At 38.2% G+C, this 12,324-nt stretch overlaps 1 non-coding gene across 1 annotated transcript; it reads right to left on the reverse strand.

The window, feature by feature from the left end:
* Window positions 1-243: 243 nt before the first annotated feature.
* LOC117804557 lies at window positions 244-350 on the reverse strand. The gene has a single exon (XR_004629033.1). It is a non-coding gene; the product is annotated as a U6 spliceosomal RNA (small nuclear RNA).
* Between the last annotated feature and the right edge of the window lie 11,974 nt (window positions 351-12,324).

Genomic DNA, 12,324 nt, shown 5'->3' on the forward strand with positions numbered 1-12,324 from the left:
TTTTCTTTTTTTTTTTTTTTTATTTGTGAGAGAGGGAGAGCACGCGTGCATAAGCAGGGAGAGCAGCAGGCAGAGGGGGAAGCAAGTCTCCCCGCTGAACACAGAGCCTGGATGTTGTGGGCTCAATCCTGGGAACCTGGAGCAGAAAGCAGCCGCTTAACTGACTGAGCTACCCAGGTGCCTCTTCATTCTTTTTTAGGGTTGTGAGATATATATATATATATATATATATATATATATCACAAAAATAAGGAACAATTCATGAATTTGAGTGTCATCCTTATGCAGGGGCCAAGGATCTATTTTTTGTATCTTTCCAATTCTAGTATATGTGCTGCTGAAGTGAGCACAAGTATTGGAAGATTTCTGATACTTGTCTTTAAATAATACAATTTCCATTATTAAGCAAGTTTAATATTTTAAAATATTTATTCTTCCATGTATAACATATATCTATGTTGCCATAGCTACATGTTCATTCATAGCTGATTATCTTCATTGTGCAGAAAAGCCATTCTGATCTTTAATATTTATGTACAAATTGAGATCCATTATCTTTTGAAACTGAAAGTATTCTTATTGTTTCCTATATCTGCTATTTTACTTTTCACTTTTAAGCATAATCTAAATTAGGCATCTTTTTAAATAGTTGCTAACTTTTAAGTAGATATTTATGTAATATTTATATTTATAAAATTTCAAAGCTATAATACATGTTACACAATATAAAAGAAACGACACAAGCCCTTAAATCCAAATTTAGAAATATAGCATGAGTAAAACACCATACATTTCTCTCTTTTTAATGTATTGTAGCATAGGATAAATTAATCTTATACTATTTTTTTCTCGAAAACTAACAAATTTTAGCTTCAAAGCACATGCAATTTTGTTTCTAAACAGATGATGGCAGTATCAAATTCTAGATTCACTTCACAATTTTTTTTCTATTTTTTTCTTAAACTTTTTTTTTTTTAAAGTTCGTAACGCAATGCTTGGCTTAACCTCAGAAACACAATTAGCTTTAATTCAGGAAATACAGTTTTACTGGCATTAATTCCTGAAGAAAAATGTTTGCAATATCTAGAACAAAACACTATTTTTTCAGAATTAATATCTGACGGTAGTTGAAAAGCCAATTGATCAAATTTTAGAGGCATTAACATCAAAACAAATGAAATCAAACTCTTAATCCAATTGATTACACGAATACCCCTGGAACACTCCACTTTAAAACTAGGATAATCTGGGGGCGCCTGAGTGGCTCAGTTGTTTAAGCGAGGGACTCTTGATTTCGATTGGGGTCATGATCTCAGGGTCATGGGATTGAGCCCGAGTTGGGCTCCCAGGGTGTGGAGCCTGCTTAAGACTCTCTCCCTGCCTCTCCCTCTGTCCCTCCTGTGCTCCTCCCTCTCTTAAAACAAAAACAAAAGCAAAAACAAAAATCCCCTAGGATAATCTCTTCTGACATCAGCAGATTAGTATGGCCTGTGAGTGCAAAGGCCAAACTGAAGTCCATCAGAACAAGGTAACTACTGGGAAGCCCAAGGCCTGATGGTCACAGAGATTCTAAAGATAAAATAAAAACTAAAAAATAAAATAAAATAAAACAATAAAATGTGCCAAACTGTTCTTTTCTTTCCCTCAAGAACTGTAGTCTAGGGTAGAACATATGGTGAAATAGCTGAGGAGAAGCAAGAAAGATGGAAAAAAAATAGGTTCATTTTCACAGAAGAGAGACATTCCAGTCTGGTATAGGAAGAACAGATTTATTTATTGTGGAATTATGCTGTAAACACAAATTCTCTGGTAGAAGAGTTTAGTCAGCAACTTTCTCCTGATGACTCCCTTATCTTATTCTGGTCCATCCCAGAGCTGCCAAGTAGGGCCAGAGGTAAAGTTGCCAACTTCAAGTGCTCGTCTGTTTATGTGTTCTATTTTGTCCTACTTTCAGCAATGCCAGTGATATATCATTCTGTTGTGCCAAGTGATTTTCTTAGAGCAACATTTTGGAAATTTAGCCTAAAATATTCTCTTGATCTATCATTATCCCATTTCTCTTGTTTACACCTTTTTTTTTTTTTAAAGGAAACGTACTTGTCCTCTGTTTTCTTTGTCAATCAAAAGTGACTTATGTATCTTTTTCTCATCACTTAGCAAAGTATTAATGATTTAGCTTTTTCCATGTTTCCTACCTCATTCTTTTCAACTTCTTATTATGCTTGAGAAAGTAGATTTTGAACGTAACTGTTTTAATCCCATTTAACATATGCTTTTTTCCATTTCAGAATATCCCTCATGTGTAACTTAGAAGAGACCCCCACTATGGTTTATGCATTCACTATTGTCACTTCTCTACTGAATTTGTATAAATGGCTTGTTCAGTTATTTCCACTATACCATAAACAGTGTGCATTTGCTCTGCTGATTTGGTAACATCAAGAGTAAGATTTAATTGCCTTTATCTATTTCCCCAGGATTTAAAAACAAAGGACTTAAGTAAATCACTCTCCATTCCTGTTGTGCAGAACTCGAGTGTTATTACCTTTGGGTGTCATGATGTTTTAAAAAACAAACACTTGAATAAACCAAGACAAAACTCAATGGTGTCTGGAGTTCAGTGAGGGTAGGACTGACATCACTGAAATAGCTGCTGGGGTCCTCTTCACTGTCTGGATTCCACCGAGAGAATAAGAAGGGGGACAAAAATAGTAAACTCAAGTATTCACAGGTGACAAATAGTACATCTATGAAGGAAGATGAATTTTTCTTGAAAAATATGTAGTGCTGTCTTTCCTATTTCCACTTTTCAGAAATGTGGTATGTTAGGATTAGTTTCAGTTGCAAAAAAGCTAGAAAAATGAAAAATAACAATCGCTTAAATAAATAAAAGTAATTTCTCTCTTGTGGAGAAATGCAGAGTTAGTCAGGTGCTGGGATGGCAACTCTGTTCCAGAAGGTTTTCAAAGACCAAAGCTACATCTTACTACTCTGCAATCCTCAGTGTATGTCCCGTGTCCTCAGGATCCAAAATGGCAGTAAGAGCTTTCTCCATCGTCTCTGTATTTCAGGAAGTAGAATGAAGTGTTATTGGGAAAAGAAAGGAAGGAAAATCTGTGCAGCAGCTGTCTTTAAAGGAAGGTTCCAGTAGCTGCCATATGACTTACACTAACATTTAATTGGCCAGAACGTGGTCTCATATCCACGAGAAAATGTGCCTTTCTCCATTCTACCTGGATGTTATCCCTGAATATTTCTCAACACGGAGATCTATGTAACCAATACCAAAAAGTCAGTGTAGACACAAACCTGGTCCTTTAACTTTGAGTAGAAGTACAAATGCTGTGTTAATTGTCTCTCTCATTTTTGGTTGTGACAATCAAATCCAAATGAATTTGATTGAAACTAAAATAAAAGAAAATGTATTATACTCTGTTGTTATGGTAACTAGAATGGTTGAAATGCACTCATTATTTTCACAGCATAAATGATACAGTTCTAACCATGTATTTTAAAACAAATTGCTGCAGTATTTGCCTAATAGCTAGAGTATAAAGGAATATTTGTTTCTTAGTCGGCAAAAATCACAGTTTTGACTAATTTGACACATTTTTAACAGTTCTGTAATGTATTTGATTTAATTAAATTGTCATCTTGTTTTCACAATGAGTAATAGGAATAAAATTGAAAGGTCTAAACAGAAGAAAATTAAATTTGAATTTATTGGATGAACCACTTAAAATTTCCATTGTGATTTACTAAGAGAATAAATAAGTAATTTTACTGGATATGAACCATCTCAAAGAGAACATGGCCACTTGCAGTGTCACTAGGGATTTAAAGTAACCTACAGATTATGTTCGTAGAGTCCACAAAATGTTACAGCCCCATATTTGGAAAGTCAACCTTTTGCTTATGACATGTGAGTGTACGAGATGTGCCTATGGATAGGTACATATAAAGCTGTAAAAGATAAGCCAAGTTTTAAACTTCTGACCACAGTGGAAACTTTCAAATATTAAGTTTTTGACAAATACACCATGGCTATATAAAATGTTAACATCAGAGTGAGAGATATACAGGAACTCTCTGTACTTAATAGACTTTTGTAAATCTTATATATTATTTTAAATAAAACATGTTTTTAAAATGTTCAGTCTTAAAATACATTAGAAATGTTTATTCAAAGTTTTACTGGTCTTATGGCTAATATATTAATAATATTATATATAGAAAGACAGAGAGTGAAAAAGTTAGTTTGAATACGACTGTTGTTTTAAGTCATTCACATTCAGCTTTATCTACTTTACCTCAAGTTGATCCGTTTCACCTCCCAACCCAGACACACGGTTAGGTTACAGTGGATATTTAAAGCAAACAGCAGAAGCATTGAGATACCAAGGATTCACTATGTATCAGGAAATGATAAAATTCCACCTATGCCAGGCTGCCTTAGAGAAAGCATAACCTGCATTCGTGAGGGGCGGTCTACAACTTTGAAAGGCAAGTGTGAAAGAAGTATTGACCCTGGTGATTCATCAAAATGGTGAAAAAAAAAAATCAAAACCCTTTTTCAGCTTTCCTCATAATGCAATCTTCTTTCCTATCTTCTTTTTCACAATTAAAGCTATCACCATTTTTCCAGGTGTCCAAGAGAAAAAATTAAATTAACATACAAATGTATGATTTTTGTTGCTGAAATACAGGTTTGTATTTATATTCAAGCCCTCCTCTCCATCAAACCTTCCAATTCAGCGTGCTCTTGATCTGAACAGCCTAGTGCCTGCTCCCCCATAGTCTCTACCTTATATAATTACATAATTCATTCCGTGAAACACCATCAGCTTTTTCTAGTGCACGTCAATATCTCGGAGCTGCCCTGATGCGCTCTCCTCGCAACATAGTCAAAGATTTTGAGGCTTAATACTTAGCTCCAGTATTCATTCTATTCAGTTCAATAAATCAAAAGCACATTTTACTACAGGCTGTGGATTAAACATTTTTATTCACAAAGAATTAAGGCCAAATGCCTGCACTTGTGAAAACAGTGGGGGAATTGGCCATCCAGCATTGTACTCGTTCCTACCGTCCAAATTTAGTCTATTTTAGGAAAAATGGACTCTGAGCTCTCTAGATCTGTTCTGCACACCTCTTCTCTCTTCACTTAAAATACCTACCCTTTCCCCATTTCTTTCTTTCCAGTTATCCATAAAGATCTATTTGAAGGATCTTCATTGAAATTTTTTTTCTAAACCATACAGCAACAAATGATCTCCCCATTTGCTTTTAAAGAATTCTTATTTACACAAGTTCAAGGACATGAAACATTTAAAAAATGAAGAGATTTTATTATATAACAATGTCAATTTCTACAAATCAAAGCCTGCAGAAACAAAGTTTAATAATAGTAAATTTTGGAATTGTTTAGACATGGAGAGAGCCTTCTGCTACATGCTTAGCAGATTCTATTTAATACTAATATAATCCTCGTCTGTATTCTTTATCCTCTACTAGTTTGTAAGTTTCTTGAGAAAGCAAGGATGTCCTTTAATTTTCTTTTTTCTTACTACTTTCTATTATACTCCACACAGCCATATGACGAATCTTATTTGTTGAATATATCATAATCTACTTACCAAACCCAATAATAAATTAAAGGTAGGCAACATGCTGACAGATAATTCTCCATAGGTCTCTTACCTTTCTGCCTATCTTGGAAGCGGATACATTCACTGCCTTTGTTTTGGAATATATTTCCAGGGATATTGGTACGGGGAATGGCCTTAGACTATGTTGATAGGGTCTTTCTCCAGAACAAGGGTAGGTTTTATGACAGCTCTGGAAAATAGTCACAGTGTTTTATTCTAGGGCAAAAGCAGACATGTGTATTCTCCATTTAAAATATTTGGGGTGTCTTAATATAAAGGTTTTTCTCCTGTATGCAAACTCCTGCATGCACAGGGAACATCGTGTTGTCCTGTGGGGATCTGGGTGTATAGTCTGGGCCCTGCTATTACTATGAATAAGGAACTCTTTTTGGGCTCTGACTGAGGAATCTTGAGTCTTCTGCAGCGTTTATGAACTGTGGCAGGCTAACTTATCGGTTGCAAGTAGGGTAACATCTCAGACCCTTCATAGTTCTTAACTCAGTGTTTTAAAAAATTTAGAAAATTGGAATTAGGAGAACTGAGGTACACATCATGGTCCTCTTCTTCAGCATAGGAAAAACCAAGAAGGACAAATATATCGAGTATTGACAATTCTTATCCACAGTTGGTAAGAGCGCAATTTGATATCACCACTCTGAAAAACCAGCAATATCTACTAAATCTGAATATATGCATACCTTATAATCAACACGTCCATCCCAGAATAAGGACCCCTGAAGATGCTCACTTCCTCTCCATTAGACATACCACTCATATTACCTTATGTGGCAAAAGGGAATTATAGATATGATTAAGGGTAAAGACCTTGAGACAGGAAGCTTATCTTGGATTATCCAGGTGGGCCTAATGTAATTGCACAAGTCCTTAACAATGTAGAGTCTTTCCTGGCTGTAACGAGAGTGACATGTATTTATATGGAATCATGATCAGAGTGACGCAGCATTGTTAACTTTGAGGATGGGGGAGGAGGCCATCAACCAAGGGCTGTAGTTACACTCAGAATATGCGAGAGCAAGAAAACAGATTCTCCTCTCTAGCCTCCAGAAAGGAATCCAGCCAACCAACCCCTTAGTTTTTGCACTGTGAGAGCTGCCCTGGACTCCTAACCCACAGAACTGTAACAGCAAATTTGTGTTAACTGAATTAACTTGTTACGTCAGCAATCAAACTAAGGTAAAACCCTAAAGAAATGTGTATGTATATGAACAGTGTATGTGCGTGATTACATTTATATAACAAAAAAAATAGAAATGGTAAAAGGAATCTATGCTCTTCAAGTCAGGACAGTGGGTGCCCTCGGGGGTGAGAACACCTGGTGAGGGTCATGCTAATTGTCTCTTGATCTGAGTGCCGGTCTCATGGGTACGTTAGGTCTGTGAAAATGTATCAAGTGACACGCTTATGATATGTTCACTTTATCTACATGTACATTCTGCTTCATGTGAAACGTTTAAAACGCAGCTGTACACAGAATCACAAGGTTGAACGACTTGCATTCACTAGGTGAATTTGAACAAGTCACTTCACCTTTTTATCATTTTGAGCCTCAGGTCTCCTAATTATAAAAGGGATGATGATAATAAAAATAATACTGTCCTGGATTGAATGGTGTCTCCCCAAATTCATGTCTACACAGAACCTCAGAATATGACCTTATTTGGAAATAGGGTTTTCGTAGATGAAATCAAGTTATGATGAAGTCATGCTGTATTCAAGTGGGCACTAAATCCCATAACTTGCATCTTCATCAAAGAAAGGACAGGAAGATTGGATGCAAAGATGTAGACACATGCAGAGGAAAAATAACCATGTGGAGACAGAAGCAGTCACTGGAGTGAGGTGTCCACAAGCTGAGGGATGGCAAGGGTTGCTGGCAACCACCAGAAGGTAGGAGAGCACGAGAAAGAATTCTTCCCCAGAGCCTTCAAAAGGAGCAGAGCCTTGTGGACACCTCAATCAGACTTCTGCCCTCTGGAACCGTGAGACAATAAATTTCTGTTGCTTCAAGCCACCCAGTTTGTGTACTTTGTTATGACAGCCCTAATAAATTAATCTAACTACCCTTCTCACAGGTGTTTGAGATAGGTTGGCAACATAATTTATATGACAGTGTTTGAAAAGTACTGTACATTGTTTCCTCTTAACATTCTTAGGGGAATCAGTCTGGAGGTAAGATATATGCCTCCAAGCTACACATCTAAATAATAGATTAATTCTCTTGAGGAGGCCAAAAAAAAAAAAGGAATGCAGCAGATGGGCAGAGAAATACATTTAAAAAATAAGTTGATTGGAAGTTTTTTGTATTTCTTTAGCTTTCAGGTTTTTTGTTTTTTTTTTTAAATCTTCACATACAAAAAGAATGCACATTAAGGTAGGTTTTGTGCCTAAGAGGGCCGGATATATAATAGTGTTTTTCTTTACCTAGATTTTAAACCTACTGAGAATAAGGCAAAAGAGAAGAAAGCCAAGAGTAAAAAAAAAATATTACCTGTATTAGTACTGATGCTAAGTTAGAAAATGTAGCTTAATTTCAGAAACAAAAAGGCCGACTAACTGAATCAAAGAATTGGTAAATTTACTCTCTCATTCCTCAGCAACACTAAACTGAAACCCTCCTCACAGGGCCTGTACAGGTAAGATTTAGGACAGGGCCCTAGGGTGTGCTGGGCTTGTCTATAGAAAAATTCCTTTAGAAATGTATGACACAGTCCACGGGTCTCTGTGGGGTCTAGTGATTTATTGATAAAGTTTAGAGCAGAGAAGAGGTATATGATTTTTTTCTTATTGTATATTTAGTACAGGTGAAGATTCTTCATAGTATCAGACATCATTTTTCCTGTTCAGATCCAAGAACTATGTCTCTATGTTTATTGTCAAAGGCATGGTTCCCAGTAAATTTTCTCTCTCCCGCTTTGTGAAAAAGGTAATAACGTATTATTCACAAGGCCTTGGCTCTTCAGAATCCATTTGTGTTGAAATGATATGGGTTGTCTTGCCTCTGCAGTTGCCTCATAGTATTTATTTAATGCTGCTTACAGCCTCGTCCGCCATGTTGCCTGTGAATACTGGCTTCTGAAGGCTCTCGAGTGTTATTACTACGCTTTGTTAATGACGACCACGCTTACAAGTCGTACAGCATGTAGGAAAACATGAACAACTCTTTCTCCCCTCATGTTAAATTTCCTGTCAGTGATAAACATATAATAAAAAACTAAAAAACCAATAAATTTACTCTTGGGAATTTAATATTGTAAGCCTATAAGGGCTCATTGTCCATGTCTCTCTTGAACTCCACATCATATAATCACTGCCTTCCTAGAGGGTGATCTCTCTCAATGTCTACCTCACCTTGCCTCTCACACATCACCACCAAGGAGGAGGACAAGGGAGGAGCTGGGAACAGAGAGCGTATAGCAGTCACATTTGCACAAAAATATCCATTTCCATCTCCAGCTCCGTTTAAGATGAACTTCCTGAGAATGTGACCTTGGGCTTTACGCCATTGAGAAGCAAGAGAGGACATTGATCAGAAAGATCCACAGGCAATGTAGAGTAATTGTCTTGAAAGCCCTCAGAGCAGATAGGTGCCGCTCTCCCTGGAGGTTTGCCTGATGGGTTGTCTGGGGCCTGCAGAGTAAGTGGCACAAGGGCTATGGGGCAGAGGATGCCTTCCAGCACTTTCGCCTCTTATGTGCTGTGGACCAGAGGTGGTACCCTGAGGGAAACACGGATAGGTGACACTGCACGCAAGAACCCAGACATAGGGCTCAAACTCTTAGGGTAAGGGAGTGTCTGTAGGTAGCCCAGAACCCTAAACTCGTCCTGTGTCTAACATGAGTGGGTCACCCTGAAAGACACACATCAACACCATTCTGACTGAATCTTTCGTACTAAAGAAACACTTCTCTAGCCAGTAGGAAGTGATCCATGGACCTGTTCGACCACAGAGCCCCAGAAAGAATCTATAGATGCAAGCTCCGGGGTTCTTCAGGACATCTGGTTGACCAGGGCTAGAGAGTCAGAGAGTGAAACCTCAAGAGGGAGAAGGGACTAGCCCATGGAAATCCTGTTCTATGCTGGGGGTGCCCCTTCTGGAAAGCTCCGGTGACCCAGCAGATTCTAGTACTGAAGGGAGAGGGACTTGGAGAATTTTGAGGAAGGCACTCCAAAGTATGGGCAGCGTCAGTGCGAGGAAGAAATAGGAGGAAAGCAGCTTTTCCCCAAGTGGTAACAGAAGAAGTTGAGCCAAGCCTAATAGTGTATCCTTTCTATTTTTACCCATTGTTGAAATGACCTCATCTTCCCTGGGGCAGAGTGAAGGTTGGGGGAAGAATTGAGAATTTAGGGAAAATCTCTCTTTATGTAAGCCCAAAAAACATGAGGAAACTGTTTGACCCTCCAGTAGAAATAGCTGCCTTTTTAATCCTTGCTGTTTTCTGATTATCTTATAAATGATGCCTAAGAAACCAGCTTACTTAAATTGTAATCTTTAATTCTCTCACTAGGGTTTGAAGGTACAAGTACCTCAGTTGTGCACATTCACCTTCTATGTCAACAGAGAGTGTGGTTCACATGAAAGGTAGCTACTTAAAACCCACCCGGACAAGGCTAAGTCCTCCTTCTTCCCTGCTTCGAGTAACTTCCGTCTGATGACTGATTTCAGCCACAAACGTCCGCTGACTTGTGAGAGGAGGGTAGCCTTCAAACTGAAGTTTGGAGCATGGTCATACATTCTTGATGCATAGCCTCCCCCTCCCTGTTTGGGATCTGTGCTGCAGAACCCATAACTAGGGATTTACACAGGTTCTGTTACTTTCTAGGGAACAAATCATGCACCATGAAAGTGAAATTCCTGATACTATTTAAATATATAAATATGCACAGCAGCTCAGTGTGCTTTTCACAGGATCACCGACATGTTGTTAAACCACGATGCTGCCGGAAGGACCTGATATTTCAAAGCAGGAAACATTAGTGCTCAGAAAAGAGGAGCAGGTTATGTCCATGATTCCTTTGTGAATATGCTGTCTGCTTCACTGCCTAAAGCAGAACAAAAAAACATGTCAAAAAGAACAAAATTCTGGATTAGCCCAACCTAGGTCCTTTGCCCCAACGTATGATCTTTGTGATTATGTTTTCTCATAGGCAAGTGCACATCATTATTAATACCCAGCACAATTCAGAGGGCTGAATGAGGCTAATTAATTTAAAGCACTTAGGTCACAGCTTGAGCCATTATAAGGTATCAATAAACTCTTAGCAGGGGCACCTGGGTGGCTCAATCAGTTAAGCGTCTGTCTTTGGCTCAGGTCATGATCCCGGGGTCCTGGGATGGAGCCCCCCATCAGGCTCCCTGCTTAGCAGGGAGCCTGCTTCTCCCTCTCCCTCTGCCTATGGCTCTCCCTGCTTGTGCTCTCTTTCTCTTTCTGTCAAACAAATAAATAAAATCTTAAAAAAAGATAAAAAAACAAACACTTAGCACTGGTGTTAGCAATCTTCACTTCGCTTGGATGATGGAATGATAATATATTTATAACTTGTATATTCACAGGATTAATATTAAGAAAAACTATTATAGAATAAGGTGCTAAAGAAATTGAAAACAAAGTAGTAAAATCGTCACTTACTTTAACCTGTGTTTATTTGACATCTGTCAAGTGGCTATTTCTGTCAGTTTAATTCAGGGCTTTTCCAAGTATGGCTCCTGGGCCAACAGCAGCAGTATCACCTGGGTCATGAGTTAGAAATGCACATTCTAGGCACCCATTCCAGGCCCACTGAGAACCACTGATGTAATGTATTTAGGAGGAAACCAACCAAAGCACTTTATTTAGCGTCATTCAGGGGAAAAAAAAAAGAAATCTGATATTGATAAGTACTTTCTTCACCTTTAAATGTTTCTTCTTGTAGAAACCAGATCTAACTATATAGTTACAAATAAAGTTGCAAGGTTTTTTTCACAATAGGTTTCCTGTATTGTGATCTTTGTTTAGGGAAATGCTCGTCCCTGGACCCAGATATAAACACAGGATCAGCCTGTTTTCTGCTTATATATCTCTCTCCTCAGCCCCCTCCTCCCTGGACCCCTAGTCCCCTCCCCTACCTCACAGAACTCTTTTCCCTGGAGCCCTCAGCCTATTCTTCTCTACCCTTCTATCCGAATATGCTGACCAATGCAGTCCTCTTCTCTTTCCCAGTCCCAACAGCCGGAGCCTTCATTTCTGCCAGAGAGCCCAGAGAAGCTCCCAAAGTCTCCATGAGGAATGAAAGATCCTTTAGCTTAGGAATGGTGGTTCTGTGTCCATGATGAGCCTTCTGCCCAGACCATTGTTTCTTCATATTTTCACATCTTCACTCCGTCTCTTCAGTAGAGTTTCTGCTCGGATATCATTTCTCCAGGAGTCCTTCTCTGACCGCTCCATTATAAAAAGCCACTCCCTTCCCTTCAGGAAATTTCCAACCCATCCCTTTGTTTAATTTATTTTTAAATTACTTATCTCTATATTATATAATATTTTTTATTGACTGCCTTGGTCATTAGATTGTAAGCAAGTCTTTTCTCCAAAACAGTACATGCCACCACACAAGCACACAGTGAACACCACCAGCATTCAAATTTAAAACTCTGCAATGCCATTTTCTGCAATAATGCCCA

The sequence above is a fragment of the Ailuropoda melanoleuca genome, chromosome 11, assembly GCF_002007445.2.
Source record: "Ailuropoda melanoleuca isolate Jingjing chromosome 11, ASM200744v2, whole genome shotgun sequence".
Lineage (NCBI taxonomy): Eukaryota > Metazoa > Chordata > Mammalia > Carnivora > Ursidae > Ailuropoda > Ailuropoda melanoleuca.